Source organism: Lagopus leucura, unplaced genomic scaffold, assembly GCF_019238085.1.
Source record: "Lagopus leucura isolate 7727_CA_CO unplaced genomic scaffold, USGS_WTPT01 Super-Scaffold_100026, whole genome shotgun sequence".
Classification (NCBI taxonomy): Eukaryota; Metazoa; Chordata; class Aves; order Galliformes; family Phasianidae; genus Lagopus; species Lagopus leucura.
In genome coordinates this window covers 2,787,796-2,810,831 of record NW_024962277.1, presented here as the reverse complement: position 1 = coordinate 2,810,831, position 23,036 = coordinate 2,787,796, and the positions used below count along the sequence as shown (strand labels likewise).

At 40.4% G+C, this 23,036-nt stretch overlaps 1 protein-coding gene across 24 annotated transcripts in view; it reads left to right on the top strand.

The window, feature by feature from the left end:
- LOC122184940 (sarcolemma associated protein) overlaps positions 1–23,036 on the top strand; it is a 74,686-nt gene that overhangs the window by 4,509 nt on the left and 47,141 nt on the right. Inside the window, exon 1 of one of the 24 annotated variants that reach the window (XM_042880349.1) lies at positions 6,856–6,992. The exons of 22 other annotated variants lie outside the window; for them this stretch is intronic. The gene's annotated coding sequence lies outside the window, so the exon portion shown is untranslated. Of the gene's footprint in view, positions 1–6,855; positions 6,993–13,466; positions 13,569–23,036 lie in introns of those variants that run through there. One more of the 24 variants, XM_042880348.1, reaches the window with a different exon arrangement.

Genomic DNA, 23,036 nt, shown 5'->3' with positions numbered 1-23,036 from the left:
TAATTGAGTTAAACAGGCTTGTGTTATCTTGGTTACAGGAGTGCTAATTAGTAGATTAAAGGCCAAATAGTCAATATGGTAGCAGATAAAATTCATTAAGGCAGTACTTCATGGCTTCTGGCCTTAAATTATGTGAAATAAAGGTGTGAAAGAGTGTTCCCTGTAGGGAGCACCATCTTCAAAGAAAACGAAAGAACCCCGACCCTAAAGGCACAGCCAGGGCTGTGCAGGTGGTTCAGCTGTGTGTTGGTGCCTGGGAAAATCTTGCAACAAGTTTTGGAACACATCTCTGGGCATGTGAAGGAGAAGGTGACTTGGTGACTTTGCAGGGATAAATAATCTCTGGTGAGATGTCTTGTGTAGGTCCTGGTGTGCGTGGCAGTGCGACAGTGCTCAGCCGTGTGCCAGAGTAGAAAGAAGGGTAAGACTGGGTTGTAACCACTGGCTCTGCCCTTGTTGTTATCTCCTGTAGTATTTTGTTAGGTCGTGTCTAGGGTCCTGCATCCAATTTACATGACCAACCGAGGAAATTCATTGGTAAACAAGTTGGAAGCTTGGTTGTTTTTTTTTCTTGTACATGGGATACCAGTATCTTGACTGTGCAAAAAAAAACCAAAAGGAATGGTGTTGTTCACAGTGTTATGCCTGATGTTGTGCGGAGGTCACAAATTTGGCAAGGTTCAAGAAGTGTAGGGCAGTTTTTCTGGACGTGGTGTTTATTCAGAAGTGTTTGGATAATTCTGTTTCATAAAAGTTAGATGTGGAATCCGGCAGCTGGGTCTGTGGGGTTTTCATGAGAGATTGTTGCTGCTGTGTCCTGTAGAGATTCTCTATGATACTCTGCTCTGCTTGGCACTGATCTACATAAGAGCTGCTTCATTTCTCATGTTTCAGTAGCATTTCTTTAGGTAGGTGCTGCGTGTGCTGTTTATTTTCCTCTAATACCTCTTCATCTTTGTTACAATTGTTGTCTTTGAGAGCTGAACAGTGCTTTCACTATTTTCAGTGGTGCTTTCTGCTCACAGGCTGCAGTGTCTGTCGAGAGGCACTTTATCTTCCAGACGTTGTTTGTTCTGAGTGCCCTGCGAGACGGAGATCTTCCATAATGTTCCAAGGTTAAATTTTGCAGAGAGCAGCGAGATCAGCCGGTCCTCACAGATACGCATTAATATTTTTATGCAAGAGATGATCGCCCTGAATGATCTACCCAGTTTTATGCTGGCATGCTGTAAGGCCGGCACGGGGCAGGCAGCTGCGTTTGGGCAAACTACACCAAACTGCTGGTAGCAGAGCGCGGTGCAGAAGGGCTGCCGGCCATTTAGCGCCGAGGTGAGCGGCTGCCGAAAGGATTTCCCTGCAGTGATACCATCTAGAGCCAGTGCTGCAGAGCTAATACTGTAATTCTTGGAGCTGATCCATTGCAGTCATGGTACATCTGTGCTGTGCCAGGAACACCAACACATCGATTAGGTTTTAAAAACAAACAAAAATCCCTTTTGTATTTGAAATGAATTTTTACAAACCTCAAATGAATTACGTTACTTAGCAGTGATAAAGGCTGGTTAATGTGTTTTCCTTGGGCCTCCAGTGGCGTGGTTTGGGCTCGCTCCTGGTCCCATGCTTACAAATGTAAGACTTTGCTTCTTAAACCACTTTGATTAAATACATTTTTTAAAGTTTTAATTTGAAAAACTCGCGTGTGTTGTTTGCAGTGATCCATCCATCTTTAGCAGGCAGACTTATTTGGCATTGGGAAAATACTTTTGGTTTGTCCTTGCCCTCTAATTTTTTCTTACTGAGCTTGAGAGGTTTAGGTTGCTTCATTGTCTAATGAAAGTAATTGAAATCAACTCTAAGTGGCACAGCTGGACTCTGCTGTCCCACATGGCTACTAAATTATGTGGTTGTCCATGTGTTTGTTTACTGGTCAGATCAATAATTGCTTTCTGTTGGTACTTCTAACATGCTGTGCTTGGACTCAGCATGACTGAAGCTTAGTGAAGTCCTACTGTAGCAAATTGTTGGTGTTCTCAACTTGTCTGTCTTCTCAGAGGTATTTGTTCTTGTAGTAGAACAAATGGAGGAAGGCTGGCAGAAATCAAGCATAGGCAAACCTTTTTTGTCTGGTTTGCAACTGGGAACCTCAGGTAGAAAGGTAGAGAGGACTGTAATTCCATAAACCCCTGCAAGAGCATCTATCTGCCTGCCACAGAGCAGTAAGATGGCTGTGGTGGAGCCAGATGTCGACCAGATACAATTTTTGTGTTGTGTTGCACCAGGCACGCACACTGGATTAAGCAATGTCCCAGAGTTTACTTCACTCTTGAAGAAACTGAACTTCCAGCAGCCTTATGGTAAAAAAAAGTCCAAGATGCTGAATTAACGCTGGTTGAGTGACAAAGCATGGTGAACACTAGCAGTAGTACAACATTTGCAAAATGTAAAAATTGATTATCCTTGGCAAATCCCAGTGCTTCTTATAGTTAAGGGCATGAAGAACTTACAGCATCTTTGCCAAGCCAAGTTGTGTGCTGGTTAATAGTTCAGTTCTGTGTGTTCTCTTTGTTACTGTAATGTCTCTTCCATAAGAAAGAAAATGAATGCAAGAGCTGAAGATATAAAAGTTGTGGATGTTTGTGGTGTATTTAAAGGAAAGAATAGAAATGCCCATGTTTCAAATCAGAGAAGAAAACCTTTATTAGAGGCCAGATAAATGTTTGTACTGCGTCTTTGGAAGGCATTGGGTACTGGCTGCGATTTGCGTATACCATTGGTGTCACCTGGAATGGCATTTTATCTTCTCAGCTGGCACTTTGTGGAGTTGGTCCTTTTCTGGATATTGAGCAAGATCAAGTTTATGTACAGATTTTCTAAAAATTTGATGCATTTTCAATGATGGAATATTATTAATACACTATAAAAGGTTTTTGTTTCTTGCCCCTCTGCAGAAAAGCAGATTTTGATGACTTGTTTTCTATTATTGAATTGCTTTTCTTGCCGTGTCGTACTTAACAGTAAGGGTAGAAGTCAGATCTCCTGGCTGTGCAAAGCTGGGATTTTTGCTTCTGTCTGCCTGTTTGCCTTTTAAATTTCTGGTGACTTTCCCCATAATTTCTGGTGCAATTAATTGACAGCTCCTGATTTGGCTGTTGGCTATAATAGGTGAATGAACTTAAGGTTTGTAGCATTGTAAATCATTTCTGGCAGCGCTATTACTTGCAATTTCATTCTAGCATTTCTACATTTAGATTTCTTTTCCAACTGCTAGAAAAATATGGTTTTTCATGAGGATTAATGAATTATTTGCAATTCTTCCTATTCTAAATTTTGTTTGGGGGAGGAAAGTCAAGTTTTTTTTAATATTTGTATGTGAAAGAATCCATTCTGCAGACAAGCTGTTCATGTCTTTGATCTTGATAGGTAGCTGTGGCCCCTTGTTATTTTCTTGCTATCATTACAGGGACTCCATTTGCTAAATGACAGAGGGATTTTAAGGCTACTTGGAATTAGTATAATCACATATTATCAAGGGGCAAACTATGAATTTGTTGAAATGCTTTTTGTTTCTATGGATTCCGGAGCTGTAAGTCATTGTGCAAAGTTAGGACAGTATCTGCATTGAAGGAAGTTACAGTTCTGTGAATGACCACCACCGAATTGTGTGGCAAGGACGCATTGTCACAGGGCAAGTGATGCTGGAAGTCACCTAGCCCAATCCTGAGCTCCAAGGTAGGACTAAGTAGGTTGTTTGTGGACGTGGGGTAGAATTTCAGGTATAGAATTTAATCTGTAGCTACTTTGGTCAAAATAATTTCTGAGGACAGAATCCAGTACTTGCTAGGTAGGCTGTTACTCTGTGTTGCTGTTGTCTTAATTCATGTCTGTTCTGAAGGTCTAGAACTTCAGTGCATCTGTAACATTCCCAGCAGAATATGTCAGGTAGAGATTTTCCTGTTAGAAAAGCAGTTCCAGATAAAAGACGATGTAGTAATGCTCCTAGTTCCATAGGGCTGGAAATAACACTTTCACTTACAGCTCTCAACCACGACTTCCTTTTTAAAAGCTCAAAGAGGAAATTGGTATCTTTAAATCTTCCTCTTTGAGAACTTTTCCTCGACTGCGTATTCCAGAGTTTCTGGAAGAGGCAGGAATAGAAATCATCATAGATACAGAATATCTGGTTTTGGAATCTGTGTAATTAGCTGACACAAGGTAAAGCTACAACTGTGCTGTTGAAACAGGACTTTTGGTAGGACTATCAATATCGTTTGTAACCTTGTGCCAGTGGACAGAGACCTCTCTCTGATGGGAAGGAGGATCTCGTAGGCTGCTGTTATGTTAGCATAGAAACACGTGGGTTTCTAAGTCTCTTTGGCTGCTCTATAGCATTGGCCTTATTTTTAGTTAAGTTCATAAGTCTGATTTTTAGTTAGAAAATTGAGGCTGTGTCTGCTGTATTTGGGTAAGATTTTAACTTATACATAGATGGAAGGGGAAATGCTTTTGGTGTTTTGTGTTGTATTGACTTATAATGACAACTTTTAAAACTTGTATTCTATTTTGGTACCTGTGTACTGAACATCTCCTGAAGTCAGTACACGTTATACAACACATCTTATTGCACAGTACTGCCTTTAGTATAGATCTGCCCTTTAGCTGTAGGTTCACTTAATCTGACCCAACGTTTCAGAAATGGGCTCGAGAGGCATTAGTTTGGTTAAAACAAAAAAGAAATTAAAGAAAGAATAAAAAAAAAAAAAAAGAATCCTCCTGCAACCGACCAACCAAAACATAACCTGCCCTTATGCAGCTGTCCTGGTTTCTTTGAGCTACTTAATCAGATTGCATTCCTGCGTGTTCTTCTGGACATCCTTGCTTCATAGCACAGAGTAAATGTGCCTGAACTCGAACAGTCCTGTATGCTGATGTGCAGATAGGTGGGGTTATTTGGTCTCCCCTGGTTGATCAGATGAAAATGCATTTGATTTTCTTTTCCATTTCTTGCAAAGCTTTATTTTGAGTCTTCCCAGGGTAGATGTTGGATGGCTTTTAGATGGTGATGTAAGTTTTATGATGTAATCTTATAGAATCTTGATGACTAGTCTTTCTTGTGAGATCTGTAACTTGTACTCTTTGATGTATTTTGTAATTTAAACTTGTTGAACATATATTCATTTATATTGCAGTTTTGTTTCCAAAAGATTTATAGAAATAATTGCTTTTTAGTATCGTCTAAAAACCTATAATGAGGATGTAGTTTTGAGTCTAATGTTAAGGGAACTGTAATCTTGTTACATTATTTCAGTGATCTGTCTGCTGGTGTCATGCCTCAACCTAAATTAAGACTAAAAAGTATGTTACATAATGCTGCTTTAAATATTGCTTTAGACGGCTCTTCTATAGGTGAGAAAAGCTGAGTGGAAACTATATTGTCTCCCAAACATTTGCGGTCAACAGAAAGATTTGAGAAATAGTAAGTGCTTGTTAGTACTTGTGGATAAAAGGATTTTATTCCATCGTTGGGTTCATGCTGAGGTTTCCCAAATACTCTTTTTCTTGAGGTGGTTGTGGGTGAAGACCAAGTCCTAGCTGTGCTAGATGAAAGTGCTGCGTAGCTGTTGACAGTGCTCAATGTTCCTGTGATATTTTAGTGATCTCAAACTGAAGTACGTTATGTGCACTCAACAGGAAGCTCTTGCTTTTTATCATTCTTGATGATGTCTCACTTGGGTGGAAGAAAAGAACGTAGGTAAGAGATGAGCACAGAATGAGAGGAGTTGTGGATGCAGTGCATTCACTCACACAGCTGCCTGGAGTGCCGGTCCCTGAGTTGTGTCAGTGAGCAGGTCTGAGGGCTTGTTTAATTACTGTAGCAAAGTTCTTTTGTTTAATGCATGTGCTACATGGACTCTAGCTGGTGGAGAGACCCAGTTCTCCTGATGGAGCAATTTTTGAGCAATTGAAAGTGTCAGCTGCGCTGGAGTTTTACTTTTTTAATGCAGTGTTTGAGGTATGAGTTCTGTTTGTTGGCAGCAAAGGGAGGAGAAAGTTTATCTGCTTTGAAGAAGAAGCCTTTGGAAAGAGCTCTGTGACCTTGCTTGAGGATGAGCTCCAGTGGGAGGGATGCCTTGTATATTTATTCTATATAACCAGAAGCATGAGGTCAGAGTGCAGCTGCTTTAAAGTGCAGAGTGCTCAGATGCCTGCCTACCCTTGAGGCGTAGTAAGGGCATTATCATTTAAATGCCTAAATTACAATAATTAACATTGTTGCTTAATGTGCTAAGGGTGTACTGGGCCAGATTTAGGAGTTTTGAAAATACTGTCATTTAAGTACTTTAGTTGATTGTTTTTCTTAAGTATAATGACTTCAAGGCCTGAAAAATAGACATGAAGTATTTCTTTTTCCTAAGTAAACTATTAAACATTTTTCAGGTGTTCTGGTAAAAAAGTTCTGCAAAATACTGATACGTAGTAAAGTGTGTAACAAAATTGAAGAAATGAGAACAAATCTATACTGGGAAAGCTTGTGAGCACACAGGATTTTCCCAAGCTGTTTCTCAAGTGCTATGTGAGGCTTTCTACTTTACAGGCTCCCCATCTGTCCCCCCCTTCCACACACTGACACTTGGTCTGCTCTTAAAACAGCTGGACTATAGATTTCAGCTCCCTTGTCTGTGCTGTGCATCTGTGTGTAACTGTTTGGCTGTGTATTCTGTGATGAGGGAGGAAAAAGGATTGCAGCTTTACATAAAGAGCTGTGTGCTTTCAAGTACTGCTTTCTCACTGGGCACTGCACAGTCTACACGTGGCTTCCTGAAAGTCATCGTGACCCTGACTGCTGCCTTCCTCCCACTGCTGCCCCTCTCAACGGAGGAGGAGAGATAGATTCATGAGAACTGTGGTAGTGTCCCATCTCAGCTGTAGCCTTGGTTCCTTCCACCTTTTGTCTGCATGGATTCAAGGTAAACGACGCATGGCTGAAATCAAGGGTAAGCATTGTGAGGAGCTGGAGAGAGAACTGGGGGAAAAGGAGTGAGGTGAAAAGCTAGACACAACGTTTCTGTATCTCACACTTTTCATAATGCAAGCAGTCACTTCTTTTGAGACTGCTAGCTGTATAGAAAGGACTGGGAGCGCTCAGGTACTGTGCGCAGCAAGAAGCACCTTTGTACAGACAGAAAAGAGAAGTGCGGGTGTGAGCTTTGTACAGCACTCAGACACTGATGAATTCTCAGCATTAGGGATAAACAAATTGGGTAAGTAAATTAAACACCAGAACGGTGAACGCACCATGGAGTTTGATTCCATTGGAAATTTAGGGAAGATGATGGGATACAGAGAAGATGATTGAAGTTGCAAGTGGATGAAGCTATGAAAAGGGGAATACTGAAACTTCAAAACAGTTGGATTGCATGCTTCAGGTTGCAAGTTGCTCTTAAAACAAAACACAACAGGAAGTGTGTTATCACTTCTTCTTTTTAAAATTTACTTCTGGATTAAGCTTAGTGCTTGAAGAGCAGACTTTTATGCTGTTGGAAAAAATAATCTTAAAAGTTACAATTATCATTTAAGGTAACAAAGCTTTTCCTTGAAAATTTTCTCTTCGATGTTTGAATGTTTCATTTTTAAGGATGCCTATTTCTCTCAGCTTAATTTCTGAGGTTCTATCAAAATATTCTGAAGGCATCAAGTAGAGCCATCATTGTGACAGTGCAGCAACAGCGTTTGTTATGAGCCTTTTGTACAGCAGATTAGAATTTCCTTGATCAGACAGACTGCTTGATGGTTATATATTTGAGAGTGACTCTTAGCATAATGAAAGGATTGTACTGCTTTAAAATGAATTGTGTGTCTTTCAAAATAAGAGTTAGCATTTTAGTAAATTAATTTTTTTATTGAATCAAGGTGGTTTTTTGTGGTTTTTTGTGTTTTTTTTTTTTTTTTTTTCCTTCAATTTTGCTTTATGCTTGGAGTGAATTAGGGAATGAACTCTTCCGGTATGTATTGAATCTTCAGTTGGAATTATGGCTGCATGGAAGTCTGAGAGAAGCTGAGCAATTGAAATGGTAAGGAAATACCTGCTGAGCCATTGACTCACCTGGGCACACCTCTTCCTGAGTCTGCAGGGCAAAGCATCCATAATTGCAAGAGTGAGTGAGCCTTTAGGAGAAGGGGAATGATGGAGTAAAAGCTGATGGTTGTTCCTGAGAGAGTTCAGTGACTGCTGCTGTCCCACTGGGAAAGAAGTAAATATGTGGCATTCTGGCCCTAGCCCTAGTGCAGTAATGCTTTTACTGTAACTTAAAGAATGTTACTATTGAGTGAATTGCTTTATTTAGTGGTTAAAATACTGTTTTTAGTTAGTGAAAATGAGTGAAAAAACTTTCCCTTTGGTTATTGATTATATGAATGAGAGAGAGACTTTAAAATTATAAAACGTTTAGTATGTTTATAAATTATTTTAAACACAGCAGTTAGACATGGATAAAAATGCCCTCCATTTTTCTTCCAGGACAGTATCTCTGTGAGCTGTCCTGGGATTTTCCTTTCCTTTCCACTCTTAGTGTGGCTGATCTGTTCACTGTTTCTGTTGTTTAAATTCTCAAGCTAAACCTTTGAAAAGGAAGTGAAGAAAATGTTGCTGTTCCTGATGGGCCTGTTAGGAAATGCTGAGGTTATAAAAGTGTTGAGAAACTGATGGAAGGTGACCGCTGCTGGCTGGTGTGCATCATCAGGCTTTGAGCTGGTTGGTGTTCACTGTGGTGGAGTGGCCAGGACTGGAAGCTTGGAGGCGTGGAGCTGCTCGAGGCTGCAGGCTGGGTGGTGTGTGTGGGCACTGCGGGCAGATAAGCTGTTCGAGCTGTCCGGAATGAAGCATGAAAAGTGCAGTTGAACAGTGTGAGGGATCTGATTAACAGAATGATTCTTTTGTACCTAGCTTTAAGAAAGAAAGCTTCAAAAAAGGCATGGAAAAAGCAAGACATGAAATATACAAATACTGTGTTTTTCTGTTTTGTTTTTGTTTTTTTTTTTTAAAAAAAGGTCTTTTTGCTCCATAAGAACAATTTCTTGTGCTTACATCTGCAATTGCAGCACCGCTTTGTTTTTAAGATGCCTTCTGCTGAAGGCCAACCCTGTAGCACAGAATGTCCTGTGCTGTGCTTCTGGTAGCTCTCACACTTTGGACACACTCAGATCAGCAGTGGGAAGGACCCGTCTGCGCTCAGTTCCTCCACATGCCCAGTTTTCCTTCCAAAAGAAACTGAAGCGGATCAGAGGGAGGAAGCTGGGTGCGCTGCGGCGCGGCTCCTGGAGCAGATGGCTGGGAGAGCAGAGCGGGCGTGTGTGCGGCACAGCGTGTCTGCAGCGTGGACCCCAGGAGAAGGAAGGAGCTTGTAAGGGTGCAGATACAGAGGAGAAAGCAGAGAACTGATTCCTGATGCTTCCCTGAAAACTTAGACGGGAGATACTGAGTGCTGTCAAGGAACGTGCTATCCAGTATAACCAGGAGACACACACAAGCTGGGCCAGTGTGCACGCTTCTTTCCAGGAACTGCTGCTGAGCCTCACTTAAGAGTATCTAAAATTAAGCTGCTGCTTCAGCCCTCTGCAGCTACTGTCAAGTGGCAGCAGGGGAAGGAGGCAGCCTGAAATCCAGTAGGAAAAGGCCTCGCTTCTTCCTCAGGCTGAACGCTGCCTGCTGAGGAGAGCAGTGTGGAAAGGTGCTTTGTGTGCAGGAATCGTACCCTTCATTTGTTGCTCCTGTCTTCCAGTTTATGTACTTTCACTGTACAGAATCTATAAGCAAGCAGGAGAGTTGTTACTGATTTACCTATGAAATTGTTATTCCTTTTTTATTATAATATTAGCATCTCACTTATTTTAAGACTGGTTGTCCAGTCCTCAATTTGAGCATTTTACCAGTTTTTGAGTGCTAAGCACTTCAAAATCAGTTTAGCAGATTGTTCTAGCAAAAGAATCAATTATTATTTTTTAAAGTTGGTGTTGAAATAAAACAAAGCTGTAATAAACCACAGCACATTTCTCTTGAATGTCTTATTTAGCCATGTTGCTCGTAATGCCATCAGTTCCCAGAAACCCAAGCTGTTTTCCTTTGAAATAAACCACGGATAATATCTGATCCTAATTCAAGTTTATTAAAACTTAATAGTAATACAAGACTGCTCTACTTAATTACAGGTAGCGAAAAAGACTTGCTGATTTTTCTTTAATCAAAGTATATATAGTCTTGTCTTTAGTCATTAAATTTAATATGACAAATCTCTTAGTATGTCAAAGCCTGCTGCTAAAGAACAGGTGCATTTTTTCTGTGGGAAGTCTTGCTGGGGACGCAAGAATTGAGTTTCATGTGAACTGAGTTTGAGGGTTTGTCTGTTTTTGTTTCACAGAATAGATGAGCCAGTGTAAATGGGGCTGATTTGACCGAGTGCTTAAATGCACTGAATGTCTGTTCAGTGACATTATCATTTTTAATGACTGCGGAAGCCAAGCTTGCTGACTTTTCTTCCATCTTCTAGTGGAGCTGTAGGTTTTGAAATAATTCTTAAAATGTTGCTTTGAGTTACCAGTGCGTATCCTTCTCCCAGTTGTTTTTCTTCTTGTCCCTTTAGTGAATGACTCATTCTGGTTCGCTTTAGTTTCTGGACTTTCTCTTTTGTTTTTCTGGGAGTCTGGATAAAGAATGGTAGCAAAACTTGAGACAGTAAATGTCAGGAACACATTTCAAGAAATTGTGAAGGAAAAGCCTCACTGTTCTCATAGCAGCAATATTTTTGAGCTGCTGATTAGACGTGGAAAAAATCCACATGGCAATTCTGGCTCCTTTGGAGCATACGGCTTTCTTCTGGCTAGATGTGTTTTCACAATTGATAGGAAGTTCACTTCCTATGTTTAATCTGAGAGGCTTTGACAGCACTGATTTTTACACATGCTTACTTATTCTGGATAGAATTGCAGTAGCTTATGTAATTTCAGTAGCAGGAACATTGAAGCTGAGAAACCTATTTTTCAAGTCTGAGAAGTATTGTGAGTGTTGCAGCTCATGGGTGAGGGCTCTAGACTATAAAGATGGAATTCACAGTATAGACAAACCACAGTGTATGTTCTGCAGTTAATGCCATCTTCATTATGAAAAATACTTTCAGAAAATAAACCAGAAGATTACTTATCTTCTGATAGGTACTTTTTTCAAAGAATTGGTTCACTTTACTAAAATAGAATCTGAGTGTATATAATTGCCCTCTAGTGGTTACAACTCAGGTTTAGATAGCAAAATGATTACGATGCTGGTTGAGCAATATTACATTGTGTTCTGACCATTGTATAGTATGAGCTGCATGTAGTTGTCTCTGGTTTTCATATTCAGAAGGATCCACCATTTGGAAAGTTACTTGAGGGCTGTATGAAAATTAAAACTTCTATTTCCCTTTGGGAGATTTATGATGGTTGGGGGGAGGAGGGCATTTATTTATTTATTTATTTATTTTTTTGACAGTCTTGAACAAGTGGTGCCTGGAAGAAGTTCTTTTTAAGATGTTTGCTTTGCTTCAGAAAGAAACGTGGCACGTGGGGTGCAGAAGTGCTCGGCTGGGTGCTGGATGTGATGGGAGCTGTGGCTGCCCTCCCCACCCTGGGCAACCCGCCTGCTCCTCTGCTCCTGCCACGTGTGCAAAGCACTTCTTTTGTTGATCAAGAGGCTTTCAAAGGCATTTGGGTTTCTTTACTCCATCTGAAGAATGAAAGTCATGGGCACGGTGTTATCAGCGTGATGTCCCTGCTGACTTTGTGGAAGCGGTGGCATATACCGAAGGAAAAGGCACTGAGAGGCGTTGTGTGGGAAGCTGTGCTGGAGTAATTAGCTTGGAAAGTTTTGCCACGTTTGCAAACCTTTTAATCTGTAAACCCGAGGTACCATGTATGTGATTTTTGCCCTTGACTAAGTCCAGTATAACTGGTGAGTCACTGCTGTGCTGCTGAGCGCACATGTCACATCTGTGCACTCCCTCTGCCATCTCCAAGGCAGAAGGCCGTGCTGCAGTGCCCGGCTGGGTGCCCCAACATCACCTATCCAAAACCTGCTCCTACTCTGTCGTGTTGCTGGAAGACTCGTCCCGATATGCACACATGTGCTCCATGCTTGTCTTTCCTCATGTTTAAAAGAATGTTAAACTTCTGTTATTGCCCACTCATAGATCTCAAAGGAACACAGAATAATCTGCCTTTTGTTTTGTGAATACCAGCTTCTAGTTGCTGCTTGCTTCATATTTCTTGACCCGAGAGTGAGCTGCACGTAAACAACAGCTCCCTCCCAGCCTGTGTTCGCTCTCACTTTGCTGGAGGTACGGCTTGGCAATGCCTGCGGTACAAATAAACTCCCAATTGTCAAATTTCTCCTCTATCTGGAAAATGAATTTTCCGTCTTTGGGTGGAGCCGCACCCTTCTGACTGTTTTGCTCCCAGTTAATTACATCTGCTCTCTGTACGGAATGGTGAAGTTCAAAACAGAATGAAAATAAGTTTAAGTTAGTACTTAAAAAAAAAAAATAAAATAAGTGTTGGTCCTTGCCCAGTGCAGAGGAGTTCTGAGAAAAACAGGAGTGAAGGACTCTGGTGGCCCCTGTTTTCAGCACGATGTATGCAATGGACACACCATGCTATCGTGAGTTACTGTGGAAATATTTGTGCTCTGGTCTTGCTACAAAAAACACCTGATTTGCCATGATTAAAATTCTCAGAGTCATTTGTGCTTCTGAATTAGGACTTATGCTTCTACATCTTTATTGGCCGTGTTGAATTTAATCACCGTAGCATTAAGCAGATTCTCAGTACAGTCATTTTAACTATAGCTAACTACAGCCAAACAGTTTCTTTTTGAAAACTCTCATGTTTTGGGAGCAGATGATGTTGGTTACAAAGAGCAAGGATTTCCTGCCGACAGAGTGATGAATTAAGTAGGCCTGCTCTGACATTGGTAACCAGTGCAGAAGTCACATTACAGTCTTTATAGATGGAATCTGTCCCTTACTAAAAGGGAGACAGCTTCTTTTGTAAGTTCATCAGGGTTTTTACAAGTTTTTATACAGTATTACAGAGAAAACTGCTTACCACACCATGCTTGTGTTTGGAAGCGTCTGTGGGATCTGATGTGGTTTTGGTTTTTTTCTTATCTGTATGTGTGATCACTGGGAGGTCTTGTTGCCATAAAACAGCAGTATTATGGAATTAAGGATTGTAGGTAAACACAGCAGTACCTTACGTGGAAGGAATAAAAATGGGGAAAGGTTACAGTAGTTGCAGCAGATACTCCCTTTATTCTCTATACAGTTAAAAAGCGAACACGTGAGAGGAGAGGAGCAGAGGAGAGTCAATGTAATGATTAACTAAAAGGAGAAACTTCAGTGTGTGCAAGATAGTTAGGCAGCTTTTGCAGTACTGTGCCGACCTCCAAACGCCTGGGACTGTGCTGAGAGTTTGAGTTTGATGGGTTGCCCTCCTGCCTTCTTCTCATTCCGTAGGGGAGATTTTGTCATCTGGCTCTTCATCTGGTGAGCTGTCAGATAACCTTGTTGGTTTCTGTTGTTTCCATTTTGCTTGCAACTGAAAAATATAATTGCTGATAGGAATTCAATTAAACTTCTAAACTAAAATCTCAATTTTTGGTAATTTTTTTAAATATAATTGAATTGCCTGATTACTTCAGGAATTTTGAGGAAGCAGGAAAAATAGTTAATGTTAGTGTTTAGTTTCTTGTCCTAATAGTCTGCACTGCAAGATCCTGTTGGTATTTGAAGAAATCATTTTTTAAACCTTTCTTTCATTCATTTTCTACTTTTTCTATCAATTCTGCCTGTCCCCCAGTGTTTTCTCACTAAAACAATTCAGCATTTCTTTTAGTAAGTGTTACGGATCCTTAGGTTTATTTTCTCTTAGTGCAAAGCTTTACTAATGGCAGCCTCTTCAAATTTAAGACCAGACAAGATTTGTGCCTTACGTCTGGTTTTAGAGCAAAGCCGTGTCCAAACATGGCCAACCTCCACTTTTGTGTTACGCTTCTCATTGCTGTGGTCCGAGATAAGAACGCAGGATTTTGGTTTTAATTTTCATTTTACATGTTGTACTCCAACATACTTATTATTGAGTTGGTCAGAGAAAGTAACTGTCGAGTGTGTAATCATTTCCTCTTGATCATGAATTTAGGAATATTTTAGTTCTCTGAATAATTTCATGATTTTTTTCCCAGTGCAGAATTTCAGTACGGGTGCTTTTGGCAAATGGAGGTAAAAGAAACCACAGACTTTTAGGAACATACATTTGAAAATAAGTTGTGGAACCTGCTCTTTGCAGAGCTAATAATTCTTGGCTTATTGTACTTGGATATATGCTTCCTACAAAAACAGTCTTTGGGACTGCGTACGCTTTGTGATAATATTTACTTTCATTATTTCAAAGTTGAATTATTTCATGTTGTCAAACTCCCATTAAATTTATTACAGCAAACAGCAGTATTTGGCTTTAGTCTGGTTTTAGAGGGAAGTATTCCTGCCAGGGCATCACGATTGGATATTTCCGCAAGGTTTTGCAGATTGGAGCTCTTGTGTTATTTTAAGTGGCCATCCTAAAGAAGTCTGAATTTTTGGGTAGTGGCCTATTGAGTCTTTTTTTTCTTTATTATAAAGTCCTATTGAGTTGCACTGTATTTCCATAATTGATTAACATAGAGAGCACTGTAGCATGTCAGAAAGGCGCATTGCTGGTGTGTTTTCCCCAGGGTAAGTCTGTGTGCCATGGTGATAGAAGTTGATGTAAATTACACAGAGTAATCAGTGCCAATGATACATAGCCAACGCCATGACTTGTGTAATAAGAGAATGAACTTTCTTAATGAAGTAGAGCAGAACAAGTTACATGGCAACAAGTACAGTATCCTCTGGAAAGCCTGCTTTAATCCATTAGTTCAAGTCCCTAACACCAGCTGGGTAATGCAGAGCTATAGAGGCTTCTTCCAAGTATCTGTATGTTGTATAGGATACTGTCATCCGTGACAGCAATAATACAAAATAAGTCTCTTTGTTGTTTTTGTATTCTAATGAGTCAACTTGAACATCTCAGGATGCTGTGAATAATTTTTCAGAGAATTGCACTTTATTGTTCATTTATTTTAAAGTAGCACTTAAAGCAGCAAGATGCGTTAAATATCTCAGCATCTTTAGGGTGGAATGCAGATGGAAATTTATTTATTTTTTCCTCTCTTGAAAATGACATTAAAATGAGCAGTGAGTTGGGGAGTGTTTGGCAGGAACATTTCTGCTTTGTCTGTTTTCAGACTGGAATTGCATCCCTTTTTCTGAGGCTGTCAGTGTTCTTCATCTATTCTGTGATTATCTTACAAGAGGAGGTTTCAAGGCACGATGTATGTGAGGTGACAGACTTTAAGATTCAGATGTGAAGATAATTAATTGAATTTTTTTCTTGTTGTCTTGAAGCTGTCCAGCATTTGTAGCAGAAGGCTGATTTTTGGGAATTCTTGTGAAACCTAAGGACAAAAAGTTAAGTAAAAAGAGGTATTTTAAAGACTAGTAATTAGTAACTATGGTGACAGATGTCTTACTGTAGCGAGTCAGTCAGCTATATATAAACCAAATTACTTCTCGATTAGAACTCTTCCTCCAGATCTCATCTTTTTTAAAAATAGCCTTTTGCATCAAAACTAGTGACATTGATGGAGAGAGACCTATTTTTACATGCTGTTCTCACATTTTGGGTTAAAAAAGGCTTTTTTCTGGAGCATCTTGTCATCTTGTTCCTTTGGCCAGCGCGTGCATCTCTGGATCACTTGTGTGGTCTGGATGGGGAGGTGTTGCTGAATAACTTCTGCCCTTTTAAACCATTTATTCTGCGTTGTCTGCTCACCAGAGAAATTTGTATTCAGTAAAAGTAATGATATTGTGCATGGTGCCTGGGATTGTGTCAGATCACATCCTTCAACAGCAGTCTTCTACATGAATGCTTATTACAGAATTTTGATGTCTGAGGTGTTACAGTGTAAAAAAGAGCATTCAGAACTCATTCTTCTATGATGGGGAGTTTTACTACTTTTTACAGTTACAGGATGTGATTATTATTGGGGAGTGTTAAATTCACAACTCTCGAACTGGATTTAAATTGCTTCTAAAAGTAGTGTGTGAGGTCAGTAGTGTGTCAGCAGCTCTGCGAGAGGAGTGGGAGGGCGGTTGGGTTAGCAAGGGTAACCTGCCTCCGTGATGGTGATTCTGTTCTTGTTGGTTCCAGTTCAAATAATAATAACAGAAAAGCCCAGTCTTAAGCACCTTTTGTGCAAAGTTAGGGATGAGAGCACAGCCCTAGAATAAAAGCACCACTCCTGGTATGAGCTGTCACTTGATGTTGTTATCCTATCACGGTCTTGTGTGAAATATAATTTTCCATGTAACTTCTGTCTTTTTTCCAGAGTTTATGTTCCAAGTGTTTTGAGTGTTGGTGGTTCCTTTTTGAGCTAAAGTAAGTAAAAGACACCTGTAAGTGGTTAATGACAGTCATATAGCTCTGCCCTGACCCATGGGATTTTTCAGGTTCCAGGATCTGTTGTGCAATTTGTTCAGTTTGTGCAAGCACACGTGATGCAGGTTTTTATTGTTCTCTAAATGGACCCCCAATTTCAGAGTGCTGAGTGCTGAGATGACCTCAAATCCTGATTGTGAGATGTACATTCCAGTGTTGAGATCCCGAGGTCAGTTGCTGGTGCTGTAAGCCCTGCCTGCACCGTTCCAATGCTGTTGCTGCCATGGGAGGTGTGGGGCTGTGGCTTAGGAACCAGCTCTGAAACCCTGCTCTTGTTTAGCCCAGTCTTTGTGATTTACAAACCAAACTAGGCAAACCGAATATAGTAGCTGTTCTGAAACTGCTTTGTGGTGTTTGGCCGTTCCTGCAGTCAGGCCTTTGCTGCCATGTGATGGGTGAGGAGCAGCCAGCTGGGCTGAGGGTGCTGCCTTGCTTCCTTCACCTGCTGCCGTGTGCGTGGAGGACCTCGGTCACAAGAGGTGCTGTGATGTGACACATGGCTTGGACTGCTTTGGGGCTGTAGGCAGCAATGCACAACTACAGCAAGCTTCTGCTGGTGTCCTTGGGCTTTTCTTTATATCCACAGGCTTTAAATGGTGACTGTGAAGTTTTGTTTTAATCTGGAGAGCTTGGGTTGTGATTTGAGATCCTGAACTTAAACTTTTAGCCATCTTCTGTCAACTTTTTTTTTTTTTTTAATATGGAAATGCAACAATATGACTTGAAAGTTTTTGATAATAAATAAATAGCCTGAACTATTGACATAAAATGCTTCTAAGTTCCACTTAGATTATTCTAAACCTGAGCAATTACAAAGTATTGTTAAGGCTCTATAAGGCTCTTTAATAGCATTTCTGTTAACAATGAGTGTTTCCTAATGTAAATGAAAAAAATATATATCCTTGTAAAGTAAATATTTGTCATCCCATTTCTGAATTTACTTGGTTCAAAGCAGATTTTGTGGGCAGCAGTGGGTACTATTGTGCAGTGCTATTGACAGTGGTCACCTTGAGTCCTGAGCTTTCCTTCTCCAGATCATTACAGCTGCTGGCAAACATGGGGGTTTAATACTGATTAAGTCAGTTGAGCTGTGTGATGGGCCTGACATGGAGGTGGTATTTCCTCTGCAAGCACACTGTAATGTGGTTGGTGGTTTTGTTTGGTCTTTGTGCGTGCATGAAAACTTGCAGTGTATCATTGAAAATTCTGTTCAGTGTAGATTCAGAACTCAGTTGCTAAAGTAAGCGCTGTGACACAGTGTGTCAAAAGAAGGGTCTGTACCAAACCATTCATGGGTTCAGCGTGCCTGGAAATGTTTGCTCTGTTTTGTTGAGAAAGGTGACCTTTCGATACTGATGAGAACATGATAATAACTTGTGGCTGTGTGTCGAGCACAGCTGGAGCTGTTGGGGTCTGGCTGCTTGGTGCTGCCCTGTCCCAGCTGTGCTTGCTCCTCCCTGGCCTCCCAGCCCCACACAGCCCTGTGCCCATTTCAGGCAAAGCCAGCTGAGATCGTGCAAACAAAAGCTGAGTACAAGGCCTGCAGTGAATTTGAGAGCTCTCAAGCTATCAGGGCATGGCAAGCAGCAAAGCGATTCATACTTCAGAGCACTTCAGCTACATCCAGAAAAGGTTGTCTGTTTATAACCAGGCTCAGTTATGCTGGCACGAAGCTGCTTTTACTGTTACAGTTTATTTTGCTTGACAACAGGTATGAGCGGGCAGCAGGGTTGTCCTGGCAGTGCAGTCAACAAACCCTCAAGGTGGGAACAGGACGGAGCTGTCGGTCAGCAGAAGGGCACGTTCCCTGTTCCCTCCTGCCCCAGGCCCTGCTGGTAGGCTGCTCTTCCTCTGCCACACTGAATTTCACAGCGTGTGCCTGCCATGGCTGGCTAGAATCATTTCAGAACTGGTCTGCTGAGATCTCACAAATTAAAGCACCGGTTTTGTTTCCAAGTCATTCAGTGAGCAAATAGCTTTTAGATCCACGTGTTTAACCAATACAAAACTAAATAGAAAAGCAGTTTTGCTCTATGCACCCCACCCTGTGAATTATGCTTGCTTATGGAGAAAAATACTTTTACTTCCTTGATAGATGGGTGGAGTTAGTCAAGTGAGTGGAAAGGAATTTAGGATGTGTCTAAGCAGACCAGAATGAGGAAATCAGTCATTTGAATCTGGAGATAATTTAGCATTTGAACTTCTGTCATCTATCTTACAGGCAAAGGATCAACCTGGAATTTGTTGTGGTTAGCACAGTGTGTTAGCACTGCTAACAGAACTGCTGTTCCCACATTCAGAAAATACTCAGTGTTAATATTTGAAGGAATGTAAGGTGACCTACGAACTGCATGGGAAAAGAAACCTTTTGGCTGCAGTGTGATAAATGTTGGCTGTATTGGTTTGACCCCATTATGTCTTGCTCTAAGATCTTTCTTTGTAATTGAGATTGTGCAAAACCAGTATATTTCACCTCTTAATAGAATACTTAGTATGAGACAGGTCCACACAGTTGTGTCTTGATCAATTTTGTGTTGAAGTATTGCAATTTTTAGATCCCCATTTATTTGCTACATGGGAGTACTGGCTTTAGTCCACTGCATTTGTACTACCAGCGTTAATTGTTAATGATTGCTCATCTCACCTGGACTAAACTGATGCCTTGAGAGTGTAAAACAGGGCTCTGAAGCACTGGTAGTTGTATATACTTTTTTTACAGAAGTAAGAGATGAGGAAATTAACAGTAACATAGATCCTGAAATTGGAGACTCATATCTGTAATAGCCTAGGCAGTGAAAATGTATTGAGTATATTGATGGTTGACTTCTGTAAAGGAGACAATGGCCTACATTTTAGTGCCTCTTGCTTACTTGACAATGTAGCAATGGAACAAGGCTGGCATATAAGCATATGCTGCAGCCTGTCTGCATTTACAGATGTAGATTTCACTCCATGAATGAAGTGAATCTCACATCTGTGTTCTTCAGTAATTCTCTATGATTTTCAGTATAATTGTCCTGAACAGATGCTTCAAGTTGATGGAGCAGCAGTAATGTACTCTTCAAATAGAAAAGGGAGGCTTTATGCAGTGATTGCAAATGTTCTGTGAATCAGAACCATCACCCTTTTATACTTGCAGCCTACTGCAGTTCTGGTGTATTTCCAGCCTGGAAAAGAGGCTTGGGGTGTTTTTGTACATTGTGTTGTACTTGGAGTGGTTATTGTAAGAATTTTTGGGAAAAAAAAATCCACTATTTGAATGATCAATAACTCATTTATAGAACACCTTTTAAGCATTGATTTCTTTTTGTCTTATTTGTGCAGTCTTTATTCTCCATCTTTACCTTGTGCCGTAACCAACAGCTATGCAGCAGGAAAAATCTTGCCTTGGGCTTCTGAATGTGCCATCAGTTACCATACGCAGCTGGTTCTGGAGATTTTGACCTTGCTCTGAGAAAGCTAAAATGTTAAACTAGTGAGTTAATCATGAGTTTATTCTTTATTGCGCTAATTCTGGAGCTTCATGGTGATCTTCTGGATTGATCCTTAGTGATGTAATGCAGTGTGTTGAAAGAAATGCTGAATGCAATTAAAATGAAGGCTAAGGAGGGAGTGCTTGCTAAAACCAAGTTTTGTAGGAAGAAGTTAAAACAAAATGATCTGTTGGTCTACCCTTGTACTGTAATTAAAGTGAATTAATTAATTAAGCTACTGAAAGGCTGTGCTTCTTTCTCTTCAAGATTTCCTATGCATCTCTGAGCCCAACGTTTGACTTTTGAGTTCCTTCAGAAATGTCTCATGCTATACAGAACTGCACACGGCTTGGGGAAAAACAAACACAAAAAAAGCCAGAAACCAACATTTCACTTTCTCACTTGTCTGGCTAAGTAGAGAGTTATCTTAGGCCTCCCTCTTGGAAATAGCATGTTAGTTAAGTAGAAGCTATAAGCAGAATGGTTGTTTGTTTGGCTTGGTTTTGTTTCTTTGAAAATTCTCCTACAGGTCATATGTAAAGCTACAATCTGGAGCATAGAGATTGTCTAATTCCCTGATATCACCAAGAATTCATACACTGTCCGTGCATACATTTCATCTCTCTCTGACTGCACAAAAGTAAAATGCAGGCTGTGATTTGCAAGTTGTTGGTACTCTGAGTCATTGACCTAAAAATGGTGTAAGGTGTTTCTGTCACGTAGGTCAAAGAAGAGGAGGTAATTTTGTTCAGTTTGCAAAGCTCAGCAGAAGCCTGAAATATGATCAATACCACAATAATACCTTGTAAAGCACCGTGGAAACAAAAATCTAATACTTTGCAAGTCCCTTAAGGAGGATTCTAACTAATATGGGTTGTCCTGGGGAAGCTTGACTTCAAAATAACGTCTTAGACTTTGTGGAAGCAGCATGATAAGGACAATTAAGTGAGTTTTATTAACAAGGCATAAATGAGAGAAGATGCAAACAACCGTGAAAACATAAATGACCAAATTAGAACATGGAATAGAATTTATTTTTCTGTCTGAGAAAGCAGATACTGGAAATGTAATATATGGTATATATATTTATATATAAAATAATAATACTGTATTTTTATAAATACTATGTATTTATATATATATATTATATAAAATACTGGAAAGTAAGCTTCTTAAATAATTGTACATTGCCTCTGACAGAGGGGAAAGAACCATTTCAGCCATAGGTATTGTTGTTAATTAAAGATGCAGTAATTCTTTAACAGTCTTCAGAGCTTCTGCCCTCACCTGCCCCAGCTACACTCAGCCTTCATGTAAGGCACAGAGGGCTGAGTTTTTAGTTTGATCTGGAGGGAGATGTGAATTACGCAACCAGGTGTAATTAGGGCACGTACTGCCCTTTGTTCTGGCACTACCAGGTTGAGCAGAGTTTGCGTCAGCTCTCCAAACTGGTTTGCTGGGGCTAACAGTGCTTCAGCCAGTAGGGCCGTGGAGGTGGTGTGACTGCCCTGAGCACGGGGCTGAAATGCACTGCTGCTGGAGCTGGGCAGTATGCGATGTAAGCAGGAATGCCTTCGTTACACAGCTGCTGGTAGCAGGCACTGTGCGAACTGGAGAGCCTACCTAGAACGTGGAGTACATAATGCTGTATTAAATACCAGTATGCTGCCATAAATAGCAGTTAATGTACAGAAGTGAGTGTCTGTCTCAGGATCCTATAAAGAACTTTTTTTTTTCCTTTGGGAAAGATGAAGGCAGCTAGTGAAAGTAGGATGGCAGTAACATGTAAATTTACTGCATGGAAGCAACCAAAGCTGTGGGTTGCTTGCCAACTGCTGCATTAAGGATGAGATGGCTGAAACCTTCTGAAGTGCTGAAGTCAGTGCATTTCTGCTTAGACACCAGCTTGTTAACATGCTGCTGGTGCTATTATTTCTTTGCTAGATGCAGGGAGTAAAGTTTTAATCCTGTTTGAAAAGACTTGAAGACATTTTAACAGCAACGCTTTTCTAAAGCATACATGATGAAATTTAGTAGTGTGCACTTAAATGGGCATCAATGTGATAATATAAAATGGAATGTGTATTTATTATAGCTGTTTATTTACACTTCTGTTGTTCCACATGGAATCTGTGAGTTGCTGATGGTGTGTTGCATTTCCTTTTCCATGGTAACTTCTGTGTTTTTCTGTGCTATCTTCTCAGTACCCCATCTGTGGGTGCTGCAGAAATATATTGGCAGCCACGAATCCAAAATGTAGAGGACTAAGAGGCAGGTATTATGTATAGGAAAGAAAAGGGTGGGGTAGGTATGCATAAGCATGTTTGTTTCTCCTTGCCTGTGACTCACTTCTTCATAACAGAAGGATTTTCAAAAGGAGCAGAGTGCTAATTGAAAGCAGACAGGAAGTAAAAATAATTCTCTGCACTCAACCATGAGGGTGGAATACTTTCAGACAAGTAAACTAATGAGCTAATTAATACGATTGACTTTAAACCTATAACTGTCACAAAAGCCATGTAACTATTATTTATACTAATATATATTATTTTGTAACACAGAGTACTGTTTAGAGGGGATGGGTCTGATGATTAATGCAGTGAAAACAGCCAATATTTCTTGATCTGTCCATAATTCATTCTGATGGACATATGACTAATCAATTTATTTTTTTTTTTAAAGATCAAAGGCATATCTCTTGAGTAGAAGTCTTTCATGTGTTGCTTCTCATTCTGTCATTACCTCCATCTAGCTGAGTTTGCCTGCTTTGGCATTCACCTCGATTGCTGTATTGAGTCCCATCCTGTGGACCCAATTGCATTGAAGCTGTCAGGTGCTAAGATAAGCATGTCAGATATGTATCATGTGCTTCAAGTCATGTTCCAAGATGGTTTTCAAACCAAGAGGTTTGAAAAAGTATACTGCTGGTCTCATCATTTTTAAGCCTAAGTTTTCCTTCAATGT